The following is an 11959-nucleotide window of genomic DNA, read 5'->3' as shown; positions in this document are numbered from 1 at the left end:
ATCTCCAGTGCAAAACTCTATTTACTATATTATATCATAGTTTGTTAAATCATGAACTCGACATCAGAAACCAATATAACAAGTGTATTAAAATCAACAAACACTCCGTATATTCCTATTATTATATCTTGTATATATCAATACTCCTTAACTCTGTGACCTCCTCTCGGATCACCAACCTGCTTATTCTAATACCATACTCATTAGTTCCCAATTAACTATGTGACCTTCTCTAAGATCACCAACAGGCGTATTCTATATTAACTCTGTGGTCTCCAAGACCACCCGTGATCTCCAAGATCACCCGAAGATTCCTTGATTCTATATCGGTTCCAAACCTTGCCATGCAGACACGTCTGTCACTCAACCTGTGAGAGGACCGTTTCCCTTCTGAATTTGTCTTCCCAGAAAGACAGTGTCTTTGTGCTAATTGGTCCGCTGGATCACAGCAGTGAGAGCACTCTTTGGTTCTCAGGCATCAGGCCCTCACATCTCTACCTTCTTTTGTCAGGGAGGTTGAGGTCAGAGTCCCAGACTCCCTGCTCAGTTTTACCTTTCAGCCCAGAGAAACAGAGTGTCTACTCACAAGAGTGATCCTGCCGACAACACCAAAATTGTGGTGGCAATTTCTGTGAAACAGGCACTTCTTTCTGAAAGTTTAATTCAGCATCTGCAGATGGACTCATCAGTACACATCACCTGAATGACATGCACAAATGAGCAAAGAACATAGGAGAATCAGTGTTCCTATAACTCGCAGCCTCCTCCCACTAAGCATGCAAAGGTATTTATTACCCTCCTGTAGTTTCTCTCAGTGGAGGAGATATCCTGTCCATTTATTTACATGTTCTGTGGATGACCCCCCTGTGAGACCCCAGGTGTGAGATCCCAATCAGAGATACCAAGAGATACCATAAAGTTGTGGTTTCTCAAGGCCATAAAACTCAAGTCTCTTAAGCCACCATCATAAACCTTAAGGTTACCCTTTTAGATTAACAATTTGGTCAACTCTTTGGTCAGTCATTCACATACATACATCATGCAATTAAACATACACAAATGTAAAAATTTCCATTACAGGAGCAATGTAAGCCATGCTTCGGCATAAGGTCATATATCGTCTGGGGCTCAGTGCATCGCACTGTGATCATGTTGGTGGCAGACCCAGGTGGCAACACTACCAGGCTGTGGGGTTCCTGTCAGGGTGGCATGAAACAAACAAACGATTTGTGGAAAAGGAGTATATAAACTTCTTTCTTTTTTTTTTTTTGAGAAAAAAAAAAGTTTAAGAGAGGATGTGCTCAGTACTTACATGTCTGCAGGACAGCTTAAACATCATCCTATGGTCTGCAACGGTCAGCTCTTTTCTTAGGGTCCGACTGCACGCTTTCACCAATGCTACTGTCTTCATGACATTTTCGTAGAAGCTAACTCCTGGCTGAATCTCAGTGTATGTGACACTAGATTGGTTGACAATTTCAGTCAATGGTTGTTTATCTGTCAACAATAACTCAAAAGCTCAAAAGAGCCCAATAGATTAAACGTCAGGTCTGCCCATAGCTTCTTCATTGTAGAGAACACTTTGGCTATATAGCTCCAAACACCAGCGCTGGATAGGTGAGCGCAAATAACTCTCAAATGCTGGGTCTCATTTTCTGTACAGTTCCACCTGCTCATGTACCACCAAGACCTGATGTGGGTTAATTGATGTGAGGCTGTGGCACACGGCACCATCGGAAAACCACTGTCATGTACTCCATCATTTTAAAGCTTGTCGAGCAGACAGAGATCTGTTTCTGAGGAGAAACCAAGCACAGAATGATCTCTTCTGCTTTTATGCACTGATGAGGACCTTAAAATGTCCGTACAGATCTGAATCATCCCACTTCATAGATTTATCCAAACACCCCTTGTTTGTCTCGCCAAGGTTTCTCATTTTTTTTAAATGAAAGGTGGTTGGATAAATTACAAAATATCTGGTTGGATATACAACAATGTCCGGTTGGATAAACGAGAGGTGGTCAGATAAATTACAAAATATCTGGTTGGATATTGTGGTGGCAATTTCTATGTCTCTTAAGCCACCATCATCACCACAGCAGCGACAGTGTCAGCTGCCATCTCTTCCAGAGCCTTCTGTGTCTGGACAGGGAGAAGGAACTGTCTCCTGGAGCCCCTTAAATCACCTTTCCTTTGCTACATGAACACAATCAGACACATTAGAAGACAGATACAAACGGAGGCTCAGACGTAGGTGTGTGTGTTTGCATTAATGTGTGTGATACTTACAATAATCCAACAGGAGCCAGCCTCACCTCCAGGTGTTTGGTCAGCTTCACTGTTGGCACATTGTTGAACTGGAGACAAGAACAGACACAAAATAAGAGATAAGACAACCTGCATCCTCTGTGTCATCTCTCCCCTTGGTGTCAGAGAGTTAAAACCACAACCTCAGTATCAAAGTCCCCGTCTCTTCTCTGCCCACTGAAATACTTCTTATTCATCCAGTAATGAAATGTAACAGAATACTTTATATTAACAAAAGTAAAAGTAAAGTCACATTATTAAAACCTACTCTACTATAAGTAAAGAGGTCATTAAAATATTTGCATAAATACATTTGGTCAGAAGTATAAATGCATGTATATCTGTATGTATTTAGTATTTTTATAAATGCGATTTTAATTTTATTTCGGTAAATCATTTGTTTTATTATATTTCTAATATCTATTTGGTATATATCATAATGCATATATCAACAATGAACTGGTGTCTTTCTTGTTTTGCACATGTTAAATCTGGATATATAGATGTGTCATGATGTCAAGAATTATAGTTAGAGAACGGTTTTAGAAGTGTGGTCATAGACACAGCTGGATGAGGTTTGTGTGACACAGAGTCTCAAACCTAAAAAACAAAGACACATACTCTCTTTTCAACGTTGGGGTCAACGACTGCACAGTCAGGAGTTTCGAGCTCAGCAACAGCGTTTAGTGTCTGTTCCGTCTTCGAAAGCTTGACGTACGGCATGTCATCATCCTGCTAGCTCTCACATTTTCTCTTTCTGTGGAAAAACAGAAAAAACACAGAAAGCACGAATTACCAATGTTTAAAACTGTGAGGAAAGAAAAGAACATGAAAGCATCTCAATCGAAGAAATATAAATTCATGACAGACAAGGTGACTGTGAACTAGTCAGGCAGACTTACTGTGAGTGGCGGTTGTTCACGGGAAAAGGAAGGCTGTCTCCTGGAGCCCCGTAAACCCCCTTTCCTTTGCTACATGAACACAATCAGACACATAAGAAGACAAATAGAAACAGTAGCTCAGAGGTGTGTTTGCATTAATGTGTGTGATACTTACAATAATCCAACAGGAGCCAGCCTCACCTCCAGGTGTTTGGTCAGCTTCCCTGATGACACATTGTTGAACTGGAGACAAGAACAGACACAAAATAAGAGATAAGACAACCTGCATCCTCTGTGTCATCTGTCCCCTTGGTGTCGGAGTTAAAACCACCACCACACACATTTATACCTAACCCAGCCTTGTATAATCTCTGTTCTGATCTTAATATTGTCCTCCTGAACATGATGAACCAAAGATGAATAATATCTGTAACCTGTAGTTGCTCTGTGGTGTTTCCCAGAACTCGAAAGCACAGCACTATCACTGACACCATTGATTCTTTAATCAACTACAGAAGAGATCAATCATGCACAGTTTTTACAATTTAATGAAAGAAGAATTTCTTCGTGCCAAACGGGAGGTTTCTACCAATGTAAACGTCTCTACACTCAGTCAGGTTCACTACTCTGAGTACTCATGAATTACCCCCTCCTCCATTAATAAGTATCTTTCTTGATACAGGTATTGATAAAGTTCCTCTGAATTGCTCTCTAACCTATAGTTAGTACCTTACCTGTGTCTGGATGTGAGGCCCTGCCTGGCTGAACACGGGGCCTGACTGCAGGACACTTAGCTGCTGGTGGTTTATGGCAGCAGCCAGTTCACCATTGGGTTTCAGGAGGATGCTGCTCCAAGCTGAGAGGTGATGCTATTGGGGGGGGTCCTCATCAGAACCAGTCCAGTTGAACAAGTCATGCCATTCCTGAGCAGGGACATCTTGAGGAAGTGGATGGTTATTTGTGTCCTCTGACAGTTTGTTGACCACTGCCCAGACCATGTCCAACAACTCCTTGTCGTCCATCTCCTCCAAAGTAAGGTCACTTTCTTCCCTCAGGTCCATAAAATTCTGGTGTGTAGCCATCCATTTCATTGTTGTTCTTCTGTGACATTGATGAGAAACTGGGTTTGAGACACTGCAACAAGCTTACATGCTGATAAATACAAATGAATGATCCAATATTATCATGTATTATGAAATAAAATTATACACGTGTAACCCTTCTGAGAGGAAAAGAGAATAGTACTGAAAAATAGTAACTAGGTTCAATAACCAGTGAAATCAGAAGTTCTAAGATCGAATATGGAGCCCAGGATTGATCAAACTCAGTATACTCTTTAAGAAACAATAACGCTTTCCTATTTATTACAGGATGGGAAGGATGAATAAAAACATCAATCACACAAATTATCACAACTCTTACCCGGGTAAGTATAAAAAATTAAAATAAAATAAAGTTTTGTGTGGATGGTGTGTGTGTGTGTGTGTGTGTATGTGAAGTGTAAAAGGATTCAGGTTCCACGGCGTAGTATCTCTAAGTATCCTCCGGGGTCTGGCTCGCCATCAAACTTTGACTGGCTCCAACATGTTTGACCAGGTAGGTCAAACTATCAATGGGTCCATCAAAAAACCTGACCTACGATAAGTTGGATCAGAGCATTCATCTTAATTTTCTCAAATCTCAAAAAATGAATTATAGTACATTAATCATGTTAAATCTACATAAACTCTTTATCAATAGAGAATAGGCCTGGGCCGATATCAATAAATCAATTAATCGCACGATAAATTAAAATGAACTCTATAATTTTTCCGGCCTCGATATATTGCCATGTGCATGCGCGTTTGTTTTCCTCTTCTCTCGCCTCCAAGCAGACTGGATGACTAGAGGGTTCACTCTGTGCTCGGTCTCAGCACCTGGGGGCGTTTGTTCCATAGCGGAATGAACGGAGTGAACCCTCTTGTCAGTCATCCAGTCTCTTTGTCTCTGTGGGGGGAGGCAGGGCCGCTAGCATTGGCTCCACACCAAGCGGCAACATCCCGGGCTGAGCGCTGAGGCCACTGCGGAAGTGCAAAAAACTGCAGTTCACTGGGTGGCCACTTGAGGCTTGACTACATTACTGTGGGTAACTTTAGTGGGTAACTTTAGTAATAATGTTTTATTAGATTATTGGTTCAGAAATAACGTTAGTGCAGCTGCTGCAGTGTGAAACTTGTTGAGCTGGACTTTATTTATGAATGAACAGTTTACCTACCAGGTATAGACCTGTTTTCATAAATTACTAACAATTAAAGCAAATTATTGCACATGATGCATTACATTATAAATGCAATACTTTTAATGTGAAAGAACTCCATACTGCACATTCATTGTAGTACACTGTTTAATCCCAAACCATATTCAAATACATAGTTGAATATCTACAGAATATAAGGACATAGACGTTGTTTGAAAGTAACACTTATCTCGGCAATAATGCCATACTTTTATGTTTCCTGTCATTTTATTAGGGACGGACGAACCTGAGGGACACAGCTGTGCTGACCGTGTTCTGTCTCTTATGGCAAAAAAGAAAAGACTTTTTATCTAAAGTTTATCAAATCAGAAAGTAAAAGATGAACATTGTTGTGATAACAGTGTTAATTTTACCAACCATAATGGATATAGAAATTGACTCAATATTATTAACATGTTGACCAGCCTGAAGCTGCCGATCTCCACCTTGTTGCTGCTGCCACAGTGGATTCAGAGGACATCAGGTGTTACAGTGCTTCATGTAATGAAATGAAAAAAGTCACATTAAAGGATATTTTATGCTGAAATCATTGTCATATCTGTAGATATTAAGGAACAGAGGAGAAACACGATTATTTACAGATACTGTACAATACAATAGCCTATAATAATTTTTACACAATATCAGCTGTGTTAAGCAGCCAAGACTGGTACTTATAGTTTATTCTGTGTTCAGCAGGTGAAAGCACCACAGATTTCAGCCAAACTGATGTACTAAAAAAAATAAAAATTGTACAAAAAAATGTCTTTCTACCACATCTGTAATATTCAAGGTGATAATCTCTCACAGTTCTGTTGATAACAGTCCACATCAAGTCCGTCAACTTCTCTCAGTGTGAAAACAGATACATATATAATAAATATGGTGTGAGGAGATTATAATCATATCTAAACTGTTATATAATTACACATCTGCACTGGGTCTAATTCACTGTGAATTCCATAACAGGCTAAAAAAAGAGGTTGTGAACATTTGTGAAACATAGTTACTATCACATGCAACTTACACATGCAGCTTATTAGTATTAACTTATTAAAATTACAATAAAATGACAAAACACAACCCTTTACTAAAAGTAGTTGCTTCAAACTGTTCATTATATGTGTTAAATAAAAGGTAAATTACCACAATAACATTAAAAACCACTTGAGGCATGTAAGTATATGTGGTATGATTATGATAATAAATAAATCAATAGGTTTTGTTGTTGTAAAGTTTCAGTGTGTTCGTTGTTACGACCGCGACCATCCAGGAGCAACAACACCGCAGTGATAGCCGGTTAGCAGTAGCGGGTAGCATTAAGCCTAGCTCCTTAGCATGAGCTAACCAGGTAAGGATAAACTCTGTGGGCGTGGCTCGGTTGTCAGTCTTCACTCAGCCCACCTAGCGTCCACTCGCGCGCCTCCTCTTTGCCCATGTATGGGTTAGCCAGGAACTAGGAGGAGTCAGGCCCGGCAAGATGGCGCTGGGTGAAACGCCCACTACCAACCTCATTTTCACTCTTCAGAAACCAACGGGTGACGTCACGGACACTACGTCCATCTTTATATACAGTGTATGCTCCACACACACAGAGTGCAGCAAGTGAGCGTTGTGCGGAGCAATGCGAGGAAAAAAGATGATTGCAAAGCCTAATGCCACAGCCCGGTGTGGGAATATTTCGGCTTCAAACCGAATGAGCAAGGTGAGCCCATCAACACGGATGAGCCAGTTCAAAAGTGGAGGCAACAAAAAAAGGCAACACAACAAAGTTGCATGCCCACCTAAAGCACAACCACCCGACCCAGTGTTCCCAGCTGGGGAAAAAAAAGTGCACCTCGAGATGCAGAGCCTCAACACTCACTGAGGCGTTTGGTCGACAAAGTAAATATAAATGGAGCAAAAATGGTGTGCGCTCACAGAAAGTGTAGTTCGCTGCATCGCAAAAGAAATGCTGCCCTTTAGTACAGTTGAAAAGTCAGCATTGAGAGAGATGCTGCAAACGTTTGACAGACAGAACGAATTGCCTGCGAGAAAATACATGTCACAAACGGCCTAAATGTTCAATATTTATTTAAGTGCAATTTTGTTAATCGAGACTTGATAAGCCATTTTATTTATTGTCTTGGTTGTGTGTGGTTTTATATTTGAGTGCTGTTTTTGCTAACAGAGACTGAGAGTCCATTTTATTTTTTGTTTGTTTTATTTATTTATTTATTTAGGATATTTTCCTGAAATTACAATTACGATGGTAAAATTCACTGAAAAATAAAAGTTTATTGTATTTGAAAGGGTGTGCATTATTATGATATATTATCATGTTGACAATAATATCATTTATCGGCAATAATTTGTGGGACAATATATCGTCCAGCAAAATTTGTTATCGTCCCAGGCCTAATAGAGAATAACAATTTTACTCAATTACTGTTGCAACATGCTATCAAAATGTTCAGTAATAAAATAAGCAACACTCAAAATATCAGATTATGTTATTGAAATAATCTTCCTCACTCCAAATCAACAGTATCAAAATATCCTGTGCTCTTTACATCGTAATTAGCACATTAAACAATATCAATCATCTAGAAAGAAAAATATGTAATGTGCACAGCTAATAAAATATGGCTGGATGAGCTTAGAATGCACAAATAAGGTGCTAAACACACACATAATACAGCCCTATGTGCAACAAAGGAGCAAACAAATGTCTCACAATGCACCTTTAAAATGTTGGATCAGGGCTTCAGCATTAATGTGTGGTGTGTCGTAGTGTGTCTCTCTCGCGCCAATCAGCACCGGAGCTAGTGCTCCGATGTTAGCTCCTATGCTAACGGTTTAACTCGTTGCATTAGCTATTAGCCTTTAGCACATCAAGACGGCCGCTCACCGATGCGTTTCTCTTCCCGAGAGGTTCCTCCGACTGTGCTCACACAGGTCCTGGTCGTCCCGGGAGATTTCTTCGGCAGTTTTTCCGAGTCTGATCCACTTTTCTTGTTTTATCTTCCTATGGTGAGTGTCGGTTTAATGCGCCTTGCTCTCTCTCTCTCTTCCCGGCAACTTCAGAGGAAGTGAACCTGCTCCGATCAGCTCAATGGGCGGGGCTTCTTTTCTGATTGGGTGACAGACCGTCTCCAACCCGTCTCCTTCAAACTAAAACTCTCTATAAATTATTTTATTATGGTTCTATCTCTCCTTTTAGATAAACATCAGTTTTTTTATTATTAACGTAGTATTAATGAATTGATTTTTCCACCATGAATTTCACTTGTCTTCATTCAATCAACTAATTTATTGTTTTTAATACAGATTTTTAACCTGGGTTACAAAAGAATCTAATACTTTTATTTAGAAGCTGTTTTGTTGTGATATTTTTTCACTGTGATTTTGAGCTAAATGGAGATATGGACACTTCCTATGCTTCTATATACTATATACTATATACTATACATCCACTGTCATGATTACACCTGATTTCTTTGGAACTATGTTCTTTCAGATACAAATAAAAAAATCTATTCTATAGTTATCTTACAGGATCACATAACTGCCTCGTCCATAAGCAACTCATATACTTTACCACACACATTTATACCTAACCCAGCCTTGTATAATCTCTGTCCTGATCTTAATATTGTCCTCCTGAACATGATGAACCAAAGATGAATAATATCTGTAACCTGTAGTTGCTCTGTGGTGTTTCCCAGAACTCTAAAGCACAGCACTATCACTGACACCACTGATTCTTTAAACAACCACAGAAGAAATCAATCATGCACAGTTTTTACAATTTAATGAAAGAAGAATTTCTTCGTGCCAAACGGGAGGTTTCTACCAATGTAAACGTTTCTATACTCAGTCAGGTTCACTACTCTGAGTAATCATGAATTACAACCTCCTCCATTAATAAGTATCTTTCTTGATACAGGTATTGATAAAGTTCCTCTGAATCGCTCTCTAACCTATAGTTAGTACCTAACCTGTGTCTGGATGTGAGGCCCTGCCTGGCTGAACACGGGGCCTGACTGCAGGACCAGCTCTGTCTCCCATCTAGCCCTAATGTAATCAGTTGAAGCACTCGTACAGTCTCTGAGGTTTTTATATAACACAGATACCACCTTGATTTTTGACCCATTATATACTCGCATTTGTACATCTATCACTCCGTTTAATATTTGTGCGCTCCCTATTTCCCTTATAATATAATCCCTTAGCTGTAGTTATCTAAAAAAAATCCTAATTTTTTAATCCATACATTTCTCTAAGGTCCTGAAAAGACATTATGTTTCCATTCTTTAGTATTGTACACATGGCAGTGATTCCCTTCCTTTCCCAGTTCCTGTATGTCAGGTCACTCAAGTTTGGCTTGAATCTTTCATCATATGCAATCCAGCTCAACAATCTCACTTTCTTTTCCAATCTATGCCTTTTATTGAAATCAGCCCAGATAGTCAGTGTGTGGGAGGTTATTGGATCTATTGAACCTTTTAGTAGTTTTTATCAATGTAATGTTGCCCAAAAGGGATTGCACTGGTTTGTTAGCCACCCTCATCTCAATCTCTTTCCATTTGGAGTTATAATGCTTGTCACACCACTTGACCAAGTTGTGCTGCCTCATAATAATCCTTTAAATTTGGGAGTGCCATACCCCCCCGATTCTTAGCCAGTTGTTGCGTGCTATATTTTATTCTTGGTTTTTTACCACTCCAAATGAACCGCGATATCATTTTGTCCCAGGTTTTAAATCTTTCTAACTGTATATTGACAGTAAGGGATTGGAAGAAATACAATAGCCTCAGGAAAATGTTCATTTTAATAATGTCAATCTTTGAACTGAACTCCAGTGATATGGTCGACCATCTCTCAATATCCTCTTAATTTGTATATGAATCTGATCACAATGAAAACATGGCTGGAATTATCTTCTGAAGATGGCTTATCTGTTTTGTTAGGGTTACCCCAAGATATTTTATGCTTTCTGAGTTCCATTTCCATTTATAAGCATTTGTAATTTCTTGGGAAGGGGTATAATTAAAAGTCAGAATCTGTGTTTTATTCACATTTGTTTTATATAATGAATGGTCTCCGTATATACTTATATACTTAAATGTGTTAGGCTTGTATCAGGTCTTTCTAAATATATTATTACATCGTCTGCAAACAGACTTATTACATGTTTTTGTTTTTTAATATGTATTCCCTTTATTTCCTCACACTGTCTTATAGCCTGCGCCAGAGGTTCAATGTATAAGTCAAAGAGGAGAGGGGACAGGCAACATCCTTGGCGTGTTCCCCTCTGTAGCTTTATGCTTTTTGTTAGACTACCATTCATTTTTATTCTAGCTATAGGATTCTGGTTTATTGTATTGATGCATTTAATGGCGAAAGCCTTTTCGCCATCAAGACTCAGCAATATAGCCTTAGTTTCCTTCATTTGTATCGAGTTTACTATTTGCAGGGTCCTTCTTATGTTATCTAATGTTTGTCGTCCTGTAGTAAATCCAGTTTGGTCCTCGTCAATTAATTCTGTCATGAAATTCTGATCTCTCCTTGCTATAATGGATGTGTATATGTTGTAATCTACATTGAGCATAGAAATGGGTCTGTAATTGTTACAATATTCTGCGTCTTTACCCTCTTGGGGATTACAGATATGATTGCTTCATTACATGAGGGTGGCAATCTACCTTCCTTAAGGGCAGTGGCGGTTCTACATTGAGTTACTCCCCGGGCGAGGGGTGTTATATAAAGTAGAGTTATGTGTATAGTCTTTTTCCTTCGGATGCAGTTCACGCCATACATCAACCAGTCCATGTTCCTTCAACGACATGTTTACAAATTTAGATATATGTGTCTTATTTCTTTTTATACTTGTTGTGTCTACCCTATGATCCATTATCATATTAAAATCACCAGCACATATCACTATACCTTCAGATTCTAAGGCCATGACTGGGAATAATGACTTAAAGAATTGTTTAGTACTCTCTGGAGGGGCATATACATTAATTAACGTAACCATCTCTTCCTGTAGTTTCCCCTTCACTATAATATATCGTCATTCTGTATCCTTGATTTCTTTTAGACATTCAAATTTAGTTGAGTTTTGTATAAGTATTGCCACACCTCTTTTGTTCCTTTGTTTACAAGTACTGTAATAGGTGTTTCTAAAACCAAATTTCTTCAGCTTTTCATGCTCTTCCTGGGAAAGGTGTGTTTCCTGCATGAAGATAACTTGAGCCTGAAGTTTTCTCATTTTCAAAATGATCTTAGTCCTTTTAATTGGATTATTTAACCCATTAACATTTAACGACACTAATGATATGCTGTTCATTTATAGCTTTGGAAAATGGCATTATACTCCATGATATATATATATATATATATATATATTATATACCATGAGAACAAACAATAGCCCAAAGAACATTCAGCAACTCAGCAATAAAAAAAAAAATCGAACTAAGAATACAACAGTAGGCACTTGCCCCCCACG

General features: G+C 38.9%; 1 long non-coding RNA gene across 1 annotated transcript; it reads right to left on the bottom strand.

The window, feature by feature from the left end:
* Positions 1 to 1097: 1097 nt before the first annotated feature.
* On the bottom strand, positions 1098 to 3055 carry LOC138412345 (uncharacterized). Its single transcript, XR_011244779.1, has 3 exons — positions 2929 to 3055; positions 1313 to 2357; positions 1098 to 1196 (listed from the first exon to the last, which is right to left on the bottom strand). It is a non-coding gene; the product is annotated as an uncharacterized lncRNA (long non-coding RNA).
* Between the last annotated feature and the right edge of the window lie 8904 nt (positions 3056 to 11959).

The sequence above is a fragment of the Paralichthys olivaceus genome, chromosome 12 (assembly GCF_024713975.1).
Source record: "Paralichthys olivaceus isolate ysfri-2021 chromosome 12, ASM2471397v2, whole genome shotgun sequence".
NCBI lineage: Eukaryota > Metazoa > Chordata > Actinopteri > Pleuronectiformes > Paralichthyidae > Paralichthys > Paralichthys olivaceus.
The sequence above is the reverse complement of the archived record's forward strand: the minus strand, read 5'-3'. Positions and strand labels throughout refer to the sequence as shown.